This window comes from Otolemur garnettii, unplaced genomic scaffold (assembly GCF_000181295.1).
Source record: "Otolemur garnettii isolate 467f Iridium unplaced genomic scaffold, OtoGar3 scaffold00167, whole genome shotgun sequence".
Classification (NCBI taxonomy): domain Eukaryota; kingdom Metazoa; phylum Chordata; class Mammalia; order Primates; family Galagidae; genus Otolemur; species Otolemur garnettii.
Genome location: NW_003852562.1, coordinates 779,183 through 790,410, shown reverse-complemented (window position 1 = coordinate 790,410; position 11,228 = coordinate 779,183). Strand labels below are relative to the sequence as shown.

At 39.8% G+C, this 11,228-nt stretch overlaps 1 protein-coding gene across 1 annotated transcript in view; it reads left to right on the top strand.

Moving 5' to 3' along the window:
* The window catches only part of NBEA (neurobeachin), a 719,303-nt gene that overhangs the window by 664,528 nt on the left and 43,547 nt on the right, over positions 1 to 11,228 (top strand). The gene's annotated exons all lie outside the window — the stretch shown is intronic.

Genomic DNA, 11,228 nt, shown 5'->3' with positions numbered 1-11,228 from the left:
CAGGAAGCATGGATCGAGCAGTTCTCCTGGTGAAGGACCAGGACAGGGGCTTGGTCTCGCAAGGGTGGGTGGATGCTGTTCTTGAGTCTCCTCTAGCTGTCTCTGTGGGCAAGGAGGGGAGGGTGGACTGGAAAGTCAAAATAGTAGTATGAACCCCAGTTCCACTTTTCTGTCTGGGGGAGGGTGTTCCAAGTCTCAGCAGGGTCCTTCCAGGGTAGTAGAATTCCCTGTCGGCAGCTCTCACTCGTGCAGTGAGAGAATAGGTCCTCAGTTTATCCATCGCCTGTAGGAGACTCAGAGGAGAGATTGAAGAGGAAACAAAGGAAAAGTACACCTTACTTGGGGGAGAGGATGGACACTTTTCCTTTGGGGTTTATTATGTACCTGTAGATTGCCTTCGAGGAGTCACTGCTTGCCTCAGAAGAGGTGTCCTGCCAGTATCACTCTTCTCTCTCGGCTGGGCTCCCAGTCTTTGACTTTGTTGGGTGTTTTCTGGACCTTATCCTTTCCTCTGGATGGGAGCTTCTGTCGGAGGCTGGTACCTGTTGGCCATCTTGACCCCCTCTCCCCAGGCCTATTTTTAATTCACAAATAATAATTTTCTATATGTATGCACAATGTAATGTTTTTATACATATATACTAATTACTAAAATATATCCATCACTTCAGATATGCACTTTTTCGTTGTGGTGAGAACATTTAATATCCTCTCTTTTAGCTATTTTAAAATATATATTATTGTTGGTGTTATTGTAGTACAAGTGTTTTTTGTCACATGGAAGAATTGTATAAACCGAAGGTAGGGATTTCAGTGTACTCAGTGCAAAAACAGTGTCCACTGTACCTGATGGGTAGATTTTTGTCCCTCACTTCCTTCCTACTTTCCCCCCTCTTGATTTTCAGTATTCATTACACCCCTCTATTACCTTATATGTCCCTCTTCTAGCTCCCACTGCTAAGTGAAAAACATGTGGTACTGTATTTGTTTTTCCATTCCTGAGACACTTCACTTAGGATAATGGTTCCCAGTTCCATCATAGTTGCTGCAAAATACATATTTCATTGTATTCTGTGGTGTATATATATCACATTTTCTTTATCCACTCATCACCCATTATTATTAACTGCAGTTAACTATAGTCACTTTGCTGTGCCATAGAACACCAGAACTTATTCCCTATCTTGCTATCACTTTGTACCCAGTAACCAATGTCTCCCCTCTCCCTGTCTACCCATCTCCCCCAGCCCGGCCCCAGCCTCTGGTAACCACTATTCTACTCTCTAATTCTCTAAGTTAAGTTAAACTTGTTTAGATTCCCTGTGTAAGGGAGATCATATGGTATTTGTCTCTCTGTCCCTGGCTTATTGTACTTAACATAAAGTCCTCTAGGTTCATCTGTGTCACAAATGAGAGAGTTTTGGTTTCTCTAAGGCTGAGTAGGATTCCATTGCATATATATGCCACTTTTTTTAATTAATTCATCCCTTGATGAACACTGATGTTGTTGCCATAACTTGGCTATTGTAAATAATGCTGCAACAAACATGGGCGTGCGGGTATCTCTTCAGCATACTGATTGCAGTTTCTTTGGGTAAATACTCAGTAGTGGGAGGACGACCTCCAAATGGCTAATTGTGACCCAGACTTAGGATTCATTGTTCATCAGTGGCACTCTGGCCTATCTCGTGATATATGTGGTCACCACACAGGTTCTTTAAAATATATTTAAAATACCCAACTCCTCACCAAGTGAGAATCATATCATTTGCTTTTAGAGATTTAACAGATTATTCAGATTATTAAAAGGAATAGCCTGAAAAGTGGTATAATACTATAAAGACAATTTAACTCTAAAATAGTTTTTTTCTTCTTACTTTTGGAGAGAATAAAGTATATGAATGCAAATTTTGAATAATAAACTTACTTATAATTGCATATTCTCTTGCACGTAAATTAAATATAGCAAATAATTTACTCCAGATACTAACATTACCACTTGAAGAAGTGACTTCTGTTTATAAAACTCTGACCTTTATGTCTTGTCTTTAACATCTCAAAGTGCTGCTGAGCAGGCTGTGACTAAGGCCAAACAATGTTGCTTCTCCAAACAAGCCTCCCTGGGTGGAATTCCTGTAAATACGTATTCACCGAGCCCTGCCTGCGCTAGCAACCGTAAGGATTGCATATAATTTGGTGAAGTGACTATCCCTTAAAGATTTGCCCTAACATACTCAAAAGAGTTGTTTTGCAATTGACTGATGTATGAGAGATACATACTTGTGCATCTCTGGAAATATCATAAAGCATTTTCAGACATGACTAGTACATTTTCATTAGAAGTTCCAACTGGTATTCATGAAGAATGAAAGAAGAAAAGCCCTGCAGTTTCTCTCTGTTTTAAACCAGATTTCTGTTATGGGAATTAATTAAGCTGACAAGCTTGTTAACTGAACTTTCACTTCATGGAGCAAAAGGCTTTATACAAAATACTGCATATTGGGAAAATTAAACCATCCCAGTCTGCTCTCTGCGTCACCTGGCAGGCGTACCAGTGTAGACGGTTGCATGAAGGAGGTGCAGAGCTTGATGAGTGCTCGTTCTTGCCCTAGTCTTCTCCTGGGCTTTCCTTAAAGGGCTCTACAGAATAGAAAGGGAAGCTATGTGCACGTCAGCACAGCACTGTGTCTTCAGCAGCCATTCTTGGTTGTTTCCAAATTAAAGCTAAAGGACAAGCCCAAACCGCTACCCCTGGAAAAAGTCTACAGCATCAGAGTTCTGCAAAGACATTTCATAAAGTGTGACTGTGCATCTGGGTAGCTGCCTGTCAGTGTCTGCTGTGCTGCTTTCTTCAAGTTCAAGTTCTCCTTCATAGCACCCTTTGCACAGTTACCTTTGCTCCAGCTCTGGTCCGTTTTCCACCCTACTATTAGCAAATGATCAGACTTATCTCATGCAGAAGTCACATCAGATATCTTTATTAAAACTAGCATACTTAATAATTTATCTACATATCTCCGTTTTTTGCTGAAAGAATATTGGGTGGGTATTTCTCTAATATACAAAGGTTAGCCACTAATATAAAGTACAGATGTGATTATTATTTCATGAATTCCCTTAAGACATTTGTTGTTTATATTGTTCTGTAACATTAAGAGTTTCTAACTTTATACCAGCTTGGTGGTTCGTAAAGGATTTAGTTTTTGTGAAGTAGGTTTAGAGAAACGTGGTCTAGTATATTTATAATTTGGACTGGGGTTATCTTCATTATTTGAAGGAGTTCTCTGTAATGAGCCTAAAGTATAAAATGAAAATGTCTTACATCCCAAAGAAATGACACTCACAGTGGTAAAAAGCTTTTCCTTTCTTTGTATGGATTAGTATTCTGCATCCTTGAGCATTCCCTCTTTCTTCTGTCAAGTTGTCATTAAGAAAAGCAGGCAAAAAAGACAAAACATTATAAAAAGGGATGATAATATTAATCATTCAATGTTCAGTTTTATTATTGCATGCCAGCAACTGAACAGGTATTTCATGTATTTGTAGCAGGCTTACATGTCTACAACCTAATTTCTTATTCTTATTTTTAAAAATGAAACAGTTCTCTGTTGATGAAGTTATGAACAATAATGGAAAATCATTGGTTAGAATTATTTATGTTTTATAAATATAGTGCCAAGAATTGCATTTCACTGAAGAGCTTGAAATATAAAATTTGATCTTATTAGAAAATCTGGAAAAGTGATATAGACACTTTTGGTAGAGGTTTCAATAGCTTCTAAATGCACTGAGTTTATACATCAAGAATTGGTTTTAAAAAAAAAAAAAGAATTGGTTTACTTTATCCACACACAGCCAGGCTGATTGCGATTGACTTACTCATGAAACATTAATAAACCATCATGTTCAGTTCTAACATGATTATAATCTGACCTCTGCCAAAGGACAGAAATAGAAAGTATCTCTGATAACATTATCCTAATGCTGGCTTCATCAATCATAATCTACCCATTTTTTAATTTGTTTTAGAGAAAGGCCTTTCATGGGCGAGCATTGATGTTCTTGCCGTGCTCTCAGGCCAGTGGACTCCAGTGCCGCTGGGACACGTGCAGAACGTCTGCAGAGAAAGCTGGCTCTGCTTCTGTTGTGTTACATCCTTTACAAAATATTCATATTCTAAAGAAAAAGTCTCTTTCGTGATAGGTAGCAATTTGCATTTGTGTTGTTTTACTGAAAAAAAAAATCTCGCTTTAGAAATTTTTTTTTTTTTTTTTTTTGGAGACTGAGTCTCACTCTGTAGCCATAGGTAGGGTGCAGTCATAGCTCACCATAACTCAGACACTTGGGCTTGAGCAATCCTCTTGCCTCAGCCTTCCAAGTAGCTGGGACTACAGGTACTCACTCCCGCATCCAGCTAGTTTTAGAGACCGGAGTCTCACTCTTGCTTAGACTGGTCTTAAACTCTTGAGCTCAGGCAGTCCACCTGCCTCAGCCTCCCAGAGCGCTAGGATTATAAGGCTGAGCCACCATGCCCAGCCTTAGGAATAATTTTAAATAAGTAACATAAGACTTTTGGAAACACTATGCAGCAACTCAGAATGTTGAGATAGATGCCTTATGTCTGACCCATGACACTTTGGACAAGTAAGGCACCCTTATGTCTTAGAACTTCAGTGCCCTCCTTATTTCTAAAATCGGGGATTTGTTCATTCCATTCAGTCTTTAGTGAGAGATGGCTATGAGCAAGGCATTGTGATAAATACAGAGGAGAATGGACATGACCCCACTCTCAATAAAGCTAGAGTAGAGAAATCCCTTCATTTGTTCCACAGTCATCAAGAGCCTGTCGTGTGCTGCATCCTGCTCTGTGCTCTGTGCTTCACCCTGCTCCCTGAGTGCCCTGGGGGAACTGCACTCTTGGGAGCAGAGGTGCGTAAAGGTGCAGGCCTGGCCAACGCGGAGACTGCTCAGTGGATGCTGTTGAGGGTCCCAGGTGCTGGCTTTGGGTGGCTACAGTATACCAGTGAGCAGACAAGGATCCCTGTCCTCTTAGGCTTACTTTTAATCAAAGGGAGACAGACAATCGACAATAAACCAGTGAACTATCTAGTGTGTTAGAAGGTGGTCAGTGGTAGAAAGAAGCAGTACGAGGGAAGGGGGCCGGGAGTGTGGGAGAGGACAGTCAGGGACGTCTGCCTGAGAAGGGGAGATGGAGCTAGACTGGATGAACTGAGGGACGGAGCGCTGTGACTCGATGGAGGCTATACAGGGATGGGGTGGCAAGGAGGCCAGCATGCTAGGATGGAAGGAGCTAGGGTCCACATGGTAGGGAAGGAAGACTGAGCAGCGATGGGAACCCATGACACTGCACCCTGAAGGTCATCCTAAGTGCTTTGCCATTTTACTCTGAGTAAAATGGAAAATCATGGCAGTGTTTTGAGTGGAAGAATGAAGTGACCTTACTCCATCTGCAGTATTAGGAATGGATGATCCTACAAGGGCAGAATCAGTAAGATCTGCTGGGAGGTGTTGTGAGTTGATGGTGGCTGACACTAGGGGGTAGCAGCGAAGGCATTAAGAAATGATGGATTTGTGGGCGCATTTCAGAGTTAGAGCCCACAGTCTCCTTCTGCCACGTGCTACAGAGACTGTCTTCCCCCAGGTTTCTCTAGCCTTATGGAGGCTGATAAAGGATGGGGGCTGAATGGGCAGAGTAGTGATGGCTACTGCAGTGGAGCTGAGTGGATCCAGCACGTTTTAGTGGGTTCTGCTAGGATGAGGGTGTGGGTGTTTAATACCTATTGTCAACGTGGTGCTTTAGGCATTCTAAGCAGCAGGAAGAACCAGAGCCAACCTCTGTATCTCTCACTAGACTGTCATCTTTTTTCAGGACATGGAGTGCTGGATTATCTATGTATCTTCTACATCTAGTGTTTGATGTATGGTCGATGGTTAGTAATTTGGGGCAGGAGAAGATTAAACTATATTATAAACTATACATAAACTTTTTATAGATTAAACTATATTCACCTTGTTTATTTGCATTTCTGTGAGATGTGCTCCCGGAGATGAGAGGTTTTGTCTTCTTTATCACTGTATCTCAGGGACTAGAACGTTGCCAGGCACATATGAGGTGCTCCATATTGAATGAATGAATGAATGTTCTCACTGTTTGACCTGCTCTTCTTTCTCCTACATGTCCTTGGAGCTTGTTTCCTCTTTGAGGTTCTTAATTGTCACAAACTCAGAACAGCCTTCTCTGGCCTCTTCTCCTAACTTTGCAGTCCTCTCCCTACCCACATGCCCCTCAACTCCCTGCCCTGCTCTTCTCTGTTCCTTGTCGCCTGCTGACATTCTCTGTATCTTACTAATTATCTTGGTTTTGTTGGTCTTGTCCCACTGCAACGTCAGCTGTGTGGTGGGGATTTTGGTTGCTTTTGTTCAGTGCTATAATCCTATGACAAGGAACAGTGTCAGGCACATGGCACATGGTCAGTTGATCTTTGGTGAATGAATGAATGATCTTTTTCCCCAGCCCTACCCTCACTTCCTGACATTTCTATTATTTCTCTTCCTTGTGACCAGCACATCTCTTCCAATGTTTTAACTAATCAAGCGATAAATATTTATTATACATGTATTATTCAATGATAGATTAAGAGCCATGGGAAATTCAAAATAACAATTAAATAAAGGCCCTGCCTTCAATAGGCTTATACTCTAAGGCAGCGGTTCTCAACCTGCGGGTCACAACCCACAGGAACTGTATTAAAGGGCCATGGCATTAGGAAGGTTGAGAACCACTGCTCTAAATAAATGGGGAAAAGAAGGGCTAATAGGTAATAAATAATTCCATTCCTTTGTACACAGTCTAGCACTTCATGATTTCTATGTAAATTGATTTTATGAATAAATTTGTATGCATTATCTTTCTACATTAAGTAACAGGAGGTTTACTAATGGAAAGTGTCCAGACATTCAGAGAACAAAAGATACGTGACAGCTGGAGAACTCAGGAAACAAACACTAGACTAGAGTGAGAAAGATGGGTCTGACTTCACAGACAAGAGAGTGAAGTGCTTTCAGGTTAGGGAGAAAGGAACAACAAAGACTCTGAAGTCATACTTGCTGCCACGTGTCCAAGGGCTGTGAAATGTCTGCAGTTGCGGAGGCAAGGATATATATCAGAAAGTCCTAAGAAATAGGGGAAGAGGTGGCATCAAGTTTTGAAAAGCCTGAGTCAGGTAGGGTTTACACTGAATGTGCTCTGCTAGGAGCAGCCAGGGCAGGTTTGAAATAGAGGATAACAGTGTGGACATGATGGCTTGAGAAGTGTGTCACACCTGCGGGATGCCAGACCAATTGGATTACAGAAAGAGGTTGACGTCTACTGGAGTAGCCCACGTGGAGAGCATCACATCTGTAGGAAATCATCTCCTGTAGTATACATTCAGTACACAATTAAGTATTGAAATAATTTAACACTTTCCAAATAAATACTGAAGACAGTTATGTTATTTCTACTTAAAACAATTGAATATTTGAGGTTGTAATAGCTACAACTTCAGCTTAATCTTGAAGAGAAACTGTCATCGACACTACAGAAGTGGCAATTTGATTTTCTGATTATCTACTTGAATATATGCAACTCCATTTAGATAATTTTTTAATTCCAAAAGTAGGTTTTTTAAGTAATAAGAGGAGGGATGGAAAATATTTAGCTATAGTCTAGAAAAGAGATGAGAATTCAGCTTCTTAAATTTAAAAAACCAGGAGGAATATTCTCTCCTCTCAGTTCATTTCAATAGCCTTTTCCCCTTTATTGTAAGTCTCAGAGAAGCTTTATCCCAAACCTCCTAGAGAAAGAATTTTCCACCATCTAACACCCAAGGGACAGAACAGAAATTAGAATTCAGTGTTATCCATCTAGCAGATATCCTCTCTAGTTTAAATATCACTCTCCCTTTCCTTCCTCCCAGATCCCCAGGGTGCAGTTATGGATTGGGAATTGGTTTATCTGGGCTTAAAGCAATTGCTTCTGCCTTTAGATATGCAAGTGGAGGGTAAAGAAACCTATTAAGACCATTATAACACTAATAGCTTAGTGATCTAGTATTTCTTTAGATTTTTCCCCTGTAAGTATTGTGCTAAAATCCTATTCCAAAGTGCAAAATGGCTTTGTACATGAAAACAGTTCTGAAAATAACAGTATAAGCAGATGTCCTATATTTAGTAATAGATTAATACTCTTTATAGTACATGTATAGGAAAGAGTCTCAGTGTCAGGCTTCAGCCTTAGATAGGTTGTTACACTTTAATTATGTGATAGCTAATGTTCTGTTCTTAGATAAGATATGCTGCTTCTCTAATATGTAGAAGCAGGGGTCCTCAAACTTTTTAAACAGGGGGCCAGTTCACTGTCCCTCAGACCATTGGAGGGCTGGACTGTAGGCCCCGGGACGAGTCGGCTGCTAAGCAGGACAGGTAGTGGTGGCAAAAACACCCAGTGGGCTGGGTAAATGTCCTAGGCAGGCCGCATGTGACCGACGGGCCATAGTTTGAGGACGCCTGGACTAGAGTAAGTAACTAGATATGTAACCAAGATTTTTAAATTTAATCAAAGAGTATAATGAACAACTGTGAACTAATAAGTTTTAAAAGTGAGAGGAAATGGATAAATACTGAGAAAAATACAAAAATGACAAAATAGATAAATATTGAGAAAAATACAAAAATGACAAAATTTTTTTGTTAATTAAAGAAAATTTTTGTTAATTTTTTGATTTTTTTCTTAAAGAAATTTTAATGGTAAAATCTTTCCATCCCTCCCCAAAGTCCAAGGCCCATATTATTTTACAGATGAAGTCTCCAGATTTTCAAGAGATGATAAATTCATTTTCGTATACAAAGAGTTCAGAAAACATGGAAAACCTTTCAACTCATTTTATGAAGCTAGTAAAATCTTGATTTCTTAAATACTTAAGAAAAGGAAAAAGAAGAAAGAAATGGTCCCATTTTATGTGTAACTACAAATACAAAAATTCTAACTAAAATACTGTAGGATCTTTGTATTAAATGTGAGTGTGTGTGTATATCGCACCAGGGCTAAGTGAGGCTTAAGCCCTTAAGATCAGGAAAAACACAAGGGTACCCCACTGCTGCTTTACATAGTTCATAAGGCTGAGAACAATTCTACAAGAAAAAGGAAAGACGTCATGAGTCTAAGAGTTGCCAGAAACACAAGTTATAGAAATAAGTAGCATTGTTCTACATTATTAATAATCAAGCACAAAATATAATTTTTAAATGTTATAATTGTATCAAAATTTATGAAGTAGCTGTGAATAAACGTAATGAAGGATACCAATAGTAAAAATGGAGAAAAATTTAATCTTTAATAAGGGACAAAGAAAAAGTAGCCGGCATTGTGGCTAATAGCTATAGTCTCAACTACTCTAGAGGCTGAGGCAGGAAGATTGCTTGAACCCAGGCGTTTGAGTTTGCTATGAGCTTGATGATAACACAGCAGTCTGGCCTGGGCAATGGAGTGAGACCTAGTCATAGAAAATGATTTTTATGAATAGATAAAGAGACACTGGGGACCTTGGATTAAAAAACTTAATGTTAGTCTTCTCAAATTCATTTACGAATTGATTAAAATTCCAAAGAAATTATTTTGGTTTATTTATACACTCATTGTAAAAATTATAAGGAAGAATGAATGTCTATGAATAGCCTAGTTAATCCTGAAACAGAAGAATGTATTCTACCAAATATTGCAAGATATAAGAAGTGTAGAAAGCTGGACACTCACACATATAAATAGATACCTGATGGATAGATACATAGAAGAAAATAAAAGAAAAGATGGGAAAGAAGGAGAGAGAGGCTCGGCACCTGTGGCTCAAGCGGCTGGGGCGCCAGCCACATACACCTAAGGTGGCGGGTTCGAGTCCCCAGCCCGGGCCCGCCGAACAACAATGATGCCTGCAACCAAAAAATGGCCAGGCGTTGTGGGCGCCTGCAGTCCCAGCTACTTGGGAGGCTGAGGCAGGAGACTCGCTTGAGCCCAGGAGTTGGAGGTTGCTCTGAGCTGTGAAGCCATGGCACTCTACCCAGGGGGATAGCTAAGCAGTATTCATTTCAAATAAATCTTATAGATATTACTGAAGAAAGGAGGAGTTGAGGGGAATAAATTACTAGTTGAATGTGATTGCAGGAAAAATTGAAAAATATTATTCAGAACATTTTATATATTTAAGAGATGAAATGCAATTTTCAGGGAACCAATTTAAGAAGTCATTTGTTAATAACGTGAATTCCAAATTGATTTCAATACCTTAGAAGTCAGGGCCATGCAGCCAGAGAATGACTGCATTCACGTATTTAGTGACAGCTGTAATTTACAAAGCTGTCTTTTTTTTTTTCCGCCCCACAGTTTTTTGCCGGGGCCAGGCTTGAACCCTCCACTCCTAGCATATGGGGCCGGTGCCCTACTCCTTGAGCCACAGGCATCTTACACAGCTGTGTATAGATGAAATTTAGGAAGCTACACTGTTGTTCATGTTATTGAAATCTGTGTCCTCTTTAAATCCTGAGAAGATACTACATGAGTGCAGTAAGAAAAGGTTTGAGGGGCCTGGCCTGAAAAGACTGCAAAATAGCTCTAGGAAGCTTCTCAGGAAACAGAAAGGCCTTCTTTGTCACTGTTTATGGAAGTTTAGTAAGGTCCTTCACTCTCAGTACTTTACATTTGTTTCCCACTAGCTAGCAAACATCCACTATTGCCCAGTAACTCCCAAACAGGATAATAGGTGAGTTAATTCATAGGGAAGGAAGGTGTTTCTTTCTAGTCATCTTAGAGGTAAGCTGGAGGACTTTAGGCAGAAAAAATTGATGCATATCAAAATTTCTTATAAGATTTTTTAATTTCAAATTAATATATAAAAATGAAATGTGGATTTATTGTAAAATGTTATTAAAACAGGTATTTCAAATTATTTTCCTTTTAATCATGAGTGTGTTTCTGTAAGAAATTTATTAAATGTTAAAATTCACAAAAATTCATAGGGTGGGTGGCTCCTGTGGCTCAAAGGAGTAGGGCGCCGGCCGTATATGCTGAAGGTGGCAGGTTCAAACCTAGCCCCAGCCAAAAAAGAAAAAAAAAAACTGCAAAAACTTTGTAGGGCAGTGATGATGATAACACAGCAGTCTGGCCTGGGCAATGG